The sequence below is a fragment of the Sciurus carolinensis genome, chromosome 12 (genome assembly GCF_902686445.1).
Source record: "Sciurus carolinensis chromosome 12, mSciCar1.2, whole genome shotgun sequence".
NCBI lineage: Eukaryota > Metazoa > Chordata > Mammalia > Rodentia > Sciuridae > Sciurus > Sciurus carolinensis.
In genome coordinates, this window is record NC_062224.1 from 41,872,423 (window position 1) to 41,885,240 (window position 12,818).

Consider the following 12,818-nt stretch of genomic DNA (forward strand, 5'->3'; position numbering starts at 1 on the left):
GTTGTTTCTCTGTCTGTACATGGCGTAAAGGCATACCATTTGTGTAATCATAAATTTACATAGGGTAATGTTGTTTGATTCATTCTGCCATTTTTTCCCTTCCCCCCCTCCCCTCCTACCCTTCCCCTCCATTTATACAGTCCTTCCTTCCTCCATTCCTGCCCCCCTCCCTAAACCCAACTCCAACCCCAACACTAACCCTTCCCACCTCCCATTATGTGTCATCATCCACTTATTAGCAATATCATTCTTCCTTTGGTTTTTTGAGATTGGCTTATCTCACTTAGCATGATATTCTCCAGTTTCATCCATTTGCCTGCAAATGCCATAATTTTATCATTCTTTATGGCTGAGTAATATTCCATTGTATATATATATACCACATTTTCTTTATCCATTCATCAATTGAAGGACATCTAGGTTGGTTCCACACTCTGGCTATTGTGAACTGAGCAGCTATGAACATTGATGTTGCTGTATCTCTGTAATATGCTGATTTTAAGTCCTTTGGGTATAGGCCAAGGAGTGGGATAGCTGGGTCAAATGGTGGTTCCATTCCAAGTTTTCTAAGGAGTCTCCACACTGCTTTCCAGAGTGGCTGCACTAATTTGCAGCCCCACCAGCAATGTATGAGTGTACCTTTCTCCCCACATCCTCGCCAACACCTGTTGTTGCTTGTATTCTTGATAATCGCCATTCTAATTGGGGTGAGATGGAATCTTAGGGTGGTTTTGATTTGCATTTCTCTTATTACTAGAGATGTTGAACATTTTTCCATATGTTTGTTGATTGCTTGTAGATCTTCTTCTGTGAAGTGTCTATTCATTTCCTTAGCCCATTTGTCGATTGGATTATTTGCATTCTTGGTGTAGAGTTTTTTGAGTTCTTTATAGATTCTGGAGATTAGTGCTCTATCTGAAGTATGATTGGCAAAGATTTTCTCCCACTCTGTAGGCTCTTTCTTCGCATTGCTGATAGTTTCCTTTGCTGAGAGAAAGTTTTTTAGTTTGAATCTATCCCAGTTATTGATTCTTGCTTTTATTTCTTGTGCTATGGGAGTCCTGTTGAGGAAGTCTGGTCCTAAGCCGACATGTTGAAGCTCTGGACCTACTTTTTCTTCTATAATCTGCAGGGTCTCTGGTCTGATCCATTTTGAGTTTAGTTTCATTCTATTGCATATGGATTTCCAATTTTCCCAGCACCATTTGTTGAAGAGGCTATCTTTTCTCCATTGCATATTTTTGGCACCTTTGTCTAGTATGAGAAAATTGTCTTTATTTGGGTTTGTGTCCGTGTCCTCTATTCTGTACCATTGATCTACCTGTCTATTTTGGTACCAATACCATGCCGTTTTTGTTACTATTGCTTTGTAGTAGAGTTGAAGTTCTGGTATTGCGATACCCCCTGCTTCATTTTTCCTGGGAAGGATTGCTTTAGCTATTCTGGGTTTCTTATTCTTCCAGATGAATTTCATAATTGCTTGTTCTATTTCTGTAAGGTACGTCATTGGGATTTTAATTGGAATTGCATTGAATCTGTATAGCACTTTTGGTAGTATAGCCATTTTGACAATATTAATTCTTCCTATCCAAGAACATGTGAGATCTTTCCATCTTCTAAGGTTTTCTTTAATTTCTTTCTTTAGTGTTCTGTAGTTCTCATTGTAGAGGTCTTTCACCTCTTTTGTTAGATTGATTTATTTTTTTCGAGTTTATTGTGAATGGGGTAGTTTTCCTAACTTCTCTTTCTGAAGATACATCACTAATGTATAAAAATGCATTGGATTTATGAGCATTGATCTTATATCCTGCTACTTTACTGAATTCACTTATGAGTTCTAAAAGTTTTCTGGTAGAATTTCCCGGTTCCTCTAAATATATAATCATGTCATCAGCAAATAGGAATAGTTTGAGTTCTTCTTTTCTTATTTGTATCCCTTTAATTTCTTTGGTCTGTCTAATTGCTCTGGCTAGAGTTTCAAGGACAATGTTGAATAGAAGTGGTGAAAGAGGGTATCCCTGCCTTGTTCCAGTTTTTAGGGGGAATGCTTTCAGTTTTTCACCATTTAGAATGATATTGGCCATGGGCTTAGCATAGATGGCCTTTACAATGTTCAGGAATGTTCCCACTATCCCTATTTTTTCTACTGTTTTGAGCATGAAGGGGTGCTGTATTTTATCAAATGCTTTTTCTGCATCTATTGAAATAATCATGTGATTCTTGACTTCAAGTCTGTTGATATGATGAATTACATTTATTGATTTCCGAATGTTGAACCAACCTTGCATCCCTGGGATAAAACCCACCTGATTGTGGTACACTATCTTTTTAATATATTTTTGTATGCGATTTGCTAAAATTTTGTTGAGAATTTTTGCGTCGATGTTCATTAAGGATATTGGTCTGAAATTTTCTTTCCTTGATGTTTCTCTGTCTGGTTTAGGTATCAGGGTGATATTGGCTTCATAGAGTGAGTTTGGGAGGGTTCCCTCCTCTTCTATTTTATGGAATACTTTGAGGAGTATTGGAATGAGCTCTTCTTTAAAGGTTTTGTAGATCTCGGCTGAGAACCCATCTGGTCCTGGACTTTTCTTTGTTGGTAGGCTTTTGATGACTTCTTCTTTGTCATTTCTTGAAATTGGTTTATTTAAGTTGTGTATGTCCTCCTGGTTCAGTTTAGGTAATTCATATGTCTCTAGAAATCTGTTGATGTCTTCGAGATTTTCTGATTTGTTGGAGTATAGATTTTCAAAATGGCTTCTAATTATGTTTTGTATTTCACTCGTGTCTGTCATATTTCCAAATCATTCCAAATTTTAGTAATTTGAGTTTTCTCTGTTCTTTTTGTTAGTGTGGCTAAGGGTTTATCAATTTTGTTTATTTTTTCAAAGAACCAACTATTTATTTTGTTAATTTTTCTATTGTTTCTTTTGTTTCAATTTCATTGATTTCAGCTCTGAATTTAACTATTTCCTGTCTTCTACTACTTTTGGTGTTGATCTGTTCTTTTTTTTCTAGGGCTTTAAGCTGTAGTGTTAGGTTTTTATTTGTTGATTTTTACTTCTTTTATTGAATATGCTCCATGAAATAAATCTTCCTCTAAGTACTGCTTTCATAGTGTCCCAGAGATTTTGATATGATGTCTTTGTTCTCCTTTACTTCTAAGAATTTTTTTATTTCCCTCTTTATGTCTTCTGTTATCCATTCATCATATAATAGCGTATTATTTAATCTCTAGGTGTTGGAGTAGTTTCTGTTTTTTATTCTGTCATTTCTAATTTCAATCCATTATGATCTGATAGAATACAAGATAGTGTCTCTATCTTCTTGTATTTGCTAACATTAGCTTTATGGCATAAAATATGGTCTATTTTGGAGAAGGATCCATGTGCTGCTGAGAAGGTATATTCGCTCTTTGTTGGATGGTATATTCTATATATGTCCGTTACGTCTAAATTATTGTGTTATTGAGATCTATGGTTTCTTTATTCAGTTTTTGTTTGGAAGATCTATCCAGTGGTGAGAGAGGTATGTTAAAATTGCCTAGTATTATTGTGTTGTGGTCTATTTGATTTCTGGAATTGAGAAGGATTTGTTTGATGTACATGGATGAGTAATGTTTGGGGCATAGATATTTATGATTGTTATGTCTTGCTGATTGATGCTTCCCTTAAGCAGTATGAAATGTCCTTCTTTATCCCTTCTGACTAATTTTGGCTTGAAGTCCACATTATCTGAAGTGAGGATGGATACTCTGGCTTTTGTGCTATGTCCATGTGCATGGTATGTTTTTTCCCATCCTTTCACCTTTAGTCTGTGGGTATCTCTTTCTATGAGATGAGTCTCTTGCAGGCAGCATATTGTTGGATATTTCTTTTTAATTCAATCTGCCAGTCTATGTCTTTTGATTGATGAGTTCAGGCCATTAACATTCAGGGTTATTGAGATAGGATTTGTATTTCTGGTCATTTGGCTTTTTTTTTTTTTTTTTTTTTTTTTGACACGACTTGGTTTCTCCTTTATTTGGTTGTTCCTTTAGGATAGTTCCTCCCTTTGCTGATTTACATCATTGTTTTTCATCTCTTCCTCATGGAATATTTTGCTGAGAATGTTCTGTAATGCTGGCTTTCTTTTTGTAAATTCTTTTAGCTTTTGTTTATCATGGAAGGATTTTATTTCGTTGTCAAATCGGAAGGTAAGTTTTGCTGGGTATAAGATTCTTGGTTGGCATCGTTTTCCTTCAGGTCTTGAAAAATGTTGTTCCAGGCCCTTCTAGCTTTTAGGGTCTGGATTTAAAAATCTGCTGATATCCATATTGGTTTCCCTCTGAATGTAATTTGATTCTTTTCTCTCTCAGCCTTTAAAATTCTGTCTTTATTTTGTATGTTAGGTATTTTCATTATAATGTGCCTTGGTGTGGGTCTGTTCTAATTTTGTGTATTTGGAGTCCTATAAGCCTCTTGTACTTGATTTTCCATTTCATTCTTCAGATTTGGGAAATTTTCTGATATTATTTCATTGAATAGGTTGTTCATTCCTTTGATTTGTATCTCTGTGCCTTCCTCAATCCCAATAATTCTTAAATTTGGCCTTTTCATGATATCCCATAGTTCTTGGAGATTGTGTTCATGATTTCTTACCATCTTCTCTGTTTGGTCAACTTTGTTTTCAAGGTTAAATATTTTTTCTTCAATATCTGAGGTTCTGTCTTCCACGTGTTCTATCCTATTGGTTGTACTTTTTATGGAGTTCTTAATTTTTGGTTTATTGTTTCCTTCATTTCAAGGATTTCTGTTTTTTTTTTCCAATATCTCTAACTCTTTATTGAAATGATCTTTTGCTTCCTGTATTTGCTCTTTTAACTGTCGATTGGTGCTATCATTCAATGCCTGCATTTGCTCTTTCATCTCATCATTCAATGCCTGCATTTGCTCTTTCATCTCATCGTTTGCTTCTCTGATCATTTTAATTATGTACATTCTGAACTCCCTTTCTGTCATTTCTTCTGCCATGCTGTCATTGGATTTTATTGATGTAACATCTAGATTTCTTTGGGACATTTTCTTCCCTTGTTTTCTCATATTGTTCAGGTATCAGTGGATCGCTGAGATATTGCAGATTTCCTCTATTGACTTATAATGTCCCTGAAGATTTCTAGTATATCCCCTCTTAGCCTTCAGTAGCCTGAAGTCTTGGAGGAACTTGATAATGCAGTGCTTCCGACGAAAGCTGCCCCTAGCCCGCTGCTGGGTGGGGGATTGGGGGATGGGTGTGCTCAGAAAGCCTGTCACTAGGCTGGCCTACTCCGAGAAGCCTGCTGTGGACCGGGCCTGCCACCAGATGGAGCCGGGCTGCCCGGGAAAGCCTCAGGCCCCCCGCCCTGGTCAGAAGCTGCCTGAGGATAGGACCAGGGCCGCTGCTGGGGACTGGGTGTGCACAGAAAGCCTCTCACTGGGCGGACCTGCTCTGAGAAGCTGGCTCACAGAAGCTGGCTGTGGGCCGGGCCTGCCGCTGGATGGAACCAGGCTGCTGGGGAAAACCTCTCACCACCCTGCCCTGCTCCGAGAAGCTGCCCACTTACCCGGCCTGCTGCCCAGGCCGAGCTTCACCCAGTGGGAGCGACTCACCCAGCGTCTCTGAGTTTATCCCAGTCTCTCAATACTTCCCCTTCTTGAATCCTGAGTTCTGGAGCGCCAGGAGATGCAGTCACCCTCTAGTCCACCATCTTGAAACCCTATATACACAAGGTTATTATCAAAATGTTAAAGTTATTAAAATTTTTTAGCTATTTGGCAAAGAATAGTTTATTCAGCTCTAAATTTTTTTGTTCCAAGGAAAATTCTTGTTTGAACAAAGTCAAAGTAAAGATCGTGAACTTTAAAATTACTAGTGCTAAGGGCTGTTAAACATGAGTTGTAGCTAAATGACTGGAAATTAATATGGAGAGACTCACTGATTGAGATCGCTATGTTTATGAAGTATGTCAGAGGCCAAATACATAAGATAGGATTTATTAAAACAGTGCTTCATTAATGGGGAAAAAATGATTTTTATATGCAATGGATATAATTACCTAGGAAATTCTAAGAATTTTTTCCCCTGCCCTTGCACCCCATTCACATTCAGGAAATTCCTCTTCCTTTCATTGTCTATTATGTTGAGTATAACAGCTGCAGTGAACCAAAAAGATATGGTCTGTGCCCACATGGAGCTTTTGGTCTTGAAGTTGTCATCAATCTGTGATTACAGTATAAGTGTTTATGAAGGAAAATTCTGGGTACTATGAGGAGGACTTTGGGAAGGGTGGGAGGGCTTACTCTACAGAGGTAATAGCAAAGATCTTGAGGTAAGAAGCCAACACTCAGGTATCTGAAGACCAGTATGCTGAATTAAGTGGATTTTAAGCCAGGAAGTAATTTGATTATATGTGCATTTACAAAAATGATGATAACATTTTCATAGCTTGGGTAGTGAATGTGGGAATATTCATTTTATCATATTTTACAGTGTCCAATTTTATGTATTTTTTGCTTTGATGTTTGTGACTTTTATGATATTTGCAAATTTTAAGTGGAAAATGAATAATCTCTACTAGTATAAAGAATGCATTGTATGAAATTAGTTAGACCCTATCAGGAATATAAGCAAGCAGTAACCATAAAGGTGGTAGCCATCTCCAGAGGAATAAGTAGGTAAAATTGACATGCCTGGAATGGATTGGTGTTGAGTGAATGGGAAAAGAGGTCAGTTGTGACTGAGGGGGCAACTCAGTGGTAGAGCACTTCCCTCGCATGTGTGTGTGAGGCCCTGGGTTCCATCCCCAGTATTGCAATTTTTTACAAAGGGGGTGGGAGGCGACACCTATACTTTTGGCTTTCACACCTAACACCATTCGGTGAATGACAGATGAAAACCAGGATGTAGAAGTAAGATTGTAGGCTTGGTTTTAAATTCTTTGGGTGCTTTTGATATACCCAAGTAAAATAGACAGTTGGTTATGAAGTTTTGAGACTCTACTGCATGGATCCTCTCCTCCTGAACCTTGGAAATCTATTGAAAGAAGCTTTTTGACCCTTCTCATTTTCTCTGATGCTTTAACTTATATGAATTAACAGTATCCTGGTTCAGTGTGACCAGAAGGTAACAAGCATTTTTACATTTTAAATAAGAAAAGCAGAAATGAAATGAGATTATTGAATCCTTTATGTATATTCTAGGATTGTGTCTATAATTCAGTGAATGGTCCCATCATCCCACTTTGAGGAGGACATATGTACAGAAGCAGGGACATTGAGCCACAAGCACATCTGCCACCTGATTGTTGCTTATATTCACAAATCTTTACAAAATATCGATTAAAAACTGTCTTTAAGGGTTTTGCATTTCCTTCCTGGAAAATATAAAGATATTTATCAGCAAAAGCAAAGAAACTTTGGAAACCAGCTTGGAAAGAATTTGAATGGGAAAGGACAGTTTTTAATTTTTTACTAATGTATTCTTTTTCTCCATTGTTAGTAGCTAACTATTTATAGTTACAGCAATTGAAGAATCAGCCGGTGTTGGAAGTTTCAGCCTTGAGGAGGAAGTAGATTTAGTGGGTTGCTGTTTTTATATTGCATGGCCAAATGAATATTTTCCTGGAACGAAGTTTGGTGTTATAGGAAAAAGATGAAACTTTGACTTTTATAATGAACCCTGTTTAGCTGTCAAAACTCATGGGGCTACTACTAACAAGCATTCAGTCCTATGCTCAGAGCCTGAGTTCTTTAAGTGGGTGGGTTTTATTTATTTTCTAGGGAAGAAAAAGAGACCTACTTTTAGTGAGAACAAAACAGGTTTAGCATAAGTTGTAAACATTTGGCCCAAAGAGATCAATGATGAGGCAGAAGTATGCTGACATTAAAAGAAAACTTGAATAGTAAAGTGTGTTAGTTTGTATACTGCTCTTTTCATTTATTAGTTTATGGACTGACTGCTGAGGTAACAAGTTAAAATCAGTGATATGCTATGAAGTAAACATGAGACACCGTGTTATATTTTAGAATAATCATCTCTAAGTCTTGACAGCCAAGAAGGGGTAGGACCTTCAGTCACTTGGTATATGGTAAATTGGAAATGTGATGGAAGAAGTCAGGAAGGTGCATGCCCTCTTCACTTGTACAGTATGTTGTTGACTCTGTATGGGAACACCATCTCCACTGCTCCGTAAAGCAGGGAAGAGGGCTATTCATGTCAAGAAGGGGGTTTTCACAGGCCACTACCTTCTGCTCTTTGGCATTTGACTTTTAAGTCTACATTGAGGGAACCCTTGGCATTTCTTGGGAAGTTACACATTAAGAGATCCACTTTAGCTCCAGAAAAGTCAAAAGCAGGCTCACTGCTGACCCAGTAATCTAAATCAAATCTGTTTAGATCTTAATATTCTGAGACCACTGGCAGTCCTTAAAAAAAGCAATCTGGGATCCTTTGGGAAACAAAGGCAGAGAAGGGCCAAACAACTAATTTATTTTGAACCCCACGAGAGCCTCGATCAAGACTGTCAGGCTGACTCATAAAAGGACAAAGATGTGACCAACTGAAGAATCTCATGAAACCACAGAATACAGTATTAGAGTCCTGTTTCTGAAAATACAACTGTATGTGAACAAAAAATTATCTAATACTCTGTTGTGTTAGAGTTCTCCAGAGAAACAAAATCAATAGGAGATAGGGACAACTTGAGATTTATCCTAAGTAAGTGGCTCATGAAATAAAAGGGTCCGAAGCCTGCAATCTGGAGAGCTAGAAAAGCCAGTAGTCTGAATTGCAGTCTGAATGTTAAGGCCTGAGAACCCGGAGTACTGATGATCTAATTCTCATTCCACAGGAGAACAATTTCTCAACCCAGTCATTTGCAAAGAGAGAATTTAACCTCTCTACCTTTTTGTTGAGTTTGAACTCTCAAGAGATTGAATTATGCCCACTCACATTGGGAAGGACAGTCTGCTCAATTCACTATTGAAATGCAGCTAATCTCTTCCAGAGCATCCTCATAGACACACCAAAGAAATGTTTACCCAGATATCTGGGCATCTTGTGGTCCATTCAAGTTGATATGTAAAATTAACCATCACACCAGATTTGGTTACATACTCATCATAGTTCGCCTTTAGTTCCTGTGCTGGGTTGAATGGTTCTCCCCTCAAAAAAATTCATACCCACTCAGAACCTGTATATGTGATCTTATTTGGAAATAGGTTCTTTGCAGGTGTAATCAAGTTTAGAGGAGTCCATACTAGATTAAGGTGGGCCCTAATACAATTACTAAGCTTCTCATAAGAAAAAGTCACAGACATACAGAGAAAACCATCTGAAGACAAAGAGTTTGGAATGATGTAGCCATAAGCCAAGTAACTCCAGGAATTTCCTGCAATTACCAAAAGCTAGGAAGAGGCAATAGAGGATCTTCCCCTGGAACCTTCAGAGGTAATGTGGCCCTACTATACTTTAATTCAGACTTGTGTCCTCTAGAACTGCGAGAGAATAAGTTTCTGTTATTTTAAGCCACTGTCGTTGTAGTACTTTGTATTGGCAGTCTTGGAAAACTAGTCCAGTTCCCCTTATAAGTGTTTTAAATAACTTAAATTTTTTTGAAGTTCTTAATATTTCAGATATTTTGTAATTTTAATTAGAAGGTCACACTTTGGTATAAAAGTCAACAAAACACAAAATTTTCTGTTTCCCTTAAAAATCTTAGAAAGGATAGTTCCCAAAGAATCACTGTTCGGGAATATTTGAACACTATACACATGACAAAAAACCTCAAATGCAGTTGGTTGTCATATTGGGGGATAGGAGATTGTCCTTAAACCTTGCATTCAACCTATGTGAACCCTTGGATGCTACTATTCTCTGGGTACGGTCTTCACTACAGCCGCTGCCACATTTTTCTATAAATGCACACCATTGATCCCGCACCTACAGAAGAAAATGAGGAAGACTTGGAGCAAAACCATCACCTGCATTCAACTATTCAGACATCTGTTGGTGAGTACATAATGTGTCTGTGTGTACAGTCAGGTACATGCCAAAGAAATTCACAGAACCCTGGCTGGAGCCTAGCATGCATCTACTATGGCCATGAATTCTAATTATTTGCTTTAAAAAAAAGTAAACAGTGTTCCTTGCTTGGTTCTTCCTCTCCTCACTGGTCTCTTAATACAGGGTTTTCTTTTATAGTCCTTAGATTTTTTTTTCTGTGTACATAAACCCTTTAGTGATCTTATCCAGTGCAATACCTTAAATACTGTCTACCTGCCAACAACATCCAGCATCCAAACCAGGCATCCCTCTTCCACCCCAGAGGTATACGTCCCGTTGCCAATGCAACCTCCATACCTGGATGGCTACCAGACATCTCTAATTTAGCATATCTAAAAAATGAACTCCATTTTTAAAAAAAAAATTTTTTTGTACTTGTAGATGGATAGAGTGCCTTTATTTTATTTGTTTATTTTTCTGTGGTGCTAAGGATTGAACCCAGTGCCTCACATATGCTAGGTTAGTGCTCTGCCACTGAGCTACAGCCCCAGCCCCAAAAGTGAACTCTTAAATTTTGCTATGGTCTGAATGTTTGTGTCCCATTATGAAATTCATATGTTGAAATCTAATTCATAATGCAATGTTATTGAGGTGGGGCCTTTAGGAGGTGATTTAGGAAAGGAGTTTGGGGCCCTCATAAATGGTCCTTATGAAGAGGTCTGAGGGAGCTTGTTTGCCTCTTATATCTTGTGACAGTGAGAAGGCATTTAAAAAGAATAAACAAGTCCTCACCAGACACAGAATCTGCTTGATCTTAGACTTCTTAGCCCCTAGAAACATAAGAAATAAAATTTTGATGTTTATAAATTGCCTAGTCTATGGTATTTTGTTATAGCAGCCTGAAACGGACTAAGACGGTCTTCCTCTGGCAAGCCCACACACATTCTACTGTCAGCCTTGCCCATCTCGGTGGATAGCAGCTCCCTAACATTTTCTCAAGCCAACAAACTTTACTTATCTCTTTCTCTTATACTCTCACATATAATTCATCAGGAAATCTTGCCAACTCCACTTTCAGAACATATTCAGAATCTGGCAGGTGGGTTTCACCAAAACAATGACAGTTGTCCAGCAGACCCACAGATGTCTAAAGGGGCACGCTACCAGATGAATGTATAAGGATGACTAGAGGCCAGAGACACTCAGCCACATGGATACTCAAATTTCCATCAGGAAGGAAGGAAGCAGAAATCAGGGTTCCACCTACTGAGCCTGGGAAATGCAAGCTAGGCCCAGGGTAGGAGAAACTGAACTACCAGGCAAGTTTCCATGACAGAGTACTAAGTATGAGAAAAAGACCAACCTCCAGTTAATCCAGCGAGAGCCCAAAGGTCTCAGAAGCAGGAGGAAGTTCACTCATCCGAACTGGACACCAGCCTAGCCTAAACTAGCAGTCCTGCACAATATGCCAATCCTATAGGAGGCTGGAGTGGGGCAATAGCTGCAAGGGAGGTCAGGAGACTCCAGTTTGGGGAGACTGAGAGATACCATTGTGGAAGTCAAACTGACTTGATATTCTAACAAGAATTGTCATGGAATCCTGCTTCTGAAATACTTGGATCCCAAACAAGAAGGAGGGAAGACAGAAATGGACATCATCAAATTCAGGAGTGATAGTTGCTAGGCCTCATGTCTTATGGGTCCCAAAGAGATCAGAGTTGGATTGGGTCTTAAAGATCAAACATTTCACACACTGAAATTCCACTTCCAAGCAGACTGACTGCTGGTCTCCACACAGACTCCTAATATTTCAATCATTATCACTTGCTCAGGTTGCCCCTTCAGTCTATCCCTCCTTTGGGCCCCTGCACATGTATTCCATTCTCAGACCCATGTGCACAGTCACACCCTTTCACAGCCAGTACATCCAGGTCTTGTGTATCCTGAGCCCCATGAAGCAATACAAACCTGGTGTTCCTATGCTTCTCTGTCCAACCTAGTGCTCCCATTCCACTGGTCAAGTCCACCAGGCTGGGCTTTAAGCAAGAGCATATACCCTTGGTTTCTTTTTTTTTTTTTTCCCTTGGTTTCTGTTCAGCCATCATCCTCCCTCTTAAGCCTGGGAACCTGTCCATACTGTAGGTGGTCAGGTGGTGAAAGAGCACAGGTACCATGTCTTTTCCCTGTTACCTCCTGTCCTGTACCGTCCCTACCACCAGTTGTTATGACCTTTGAGGAAGGGCTTTTAGAAACCTTCCTGCAGTTGTGCCCTGGCTGCTGGACTGGAGCACCAAGTTCTAACAGTTTCCTGAATGATGCTGAGTTTACTACATCCTCTGATGCTGGGCTTTGAGCTGCCAGAAAGTCCTTGTTACAGTCAGACTTGTTACAGTGATTGTTGTCCATTCCTTGGTATCACTTCACACTTCTTCCCTAGCTTGCTCCCCTTACATCTCATGCCCAAGACCTTTGGTTCTAGTTTGGCTCTCTGGAGCAGCAGAGAACACGTGTTTCCCCCACTCCATGGGAGTTCTTCACAATTTCTTTGCTACAAGCTCGGCACTCCTTATTTACATTGGTTTCTAAATAATTTTCTGCAATGCTGAATGTACTTTTGCTCCCTAAACTCCTGGTAGGCAGTGCAATTTATTAAAACTAGACCAATTGTTTAAGTGCTTTCTGATCCAGAGGCTCATAACTTGCCTCTAATTGAGTAGGGGGCAAAAGCAGAGGTTTAAAGATTTGGGCTGGGGGTATAGCTCAGTGTTAGTAATTTCCTCAGCACTGGGGCGTGGGGT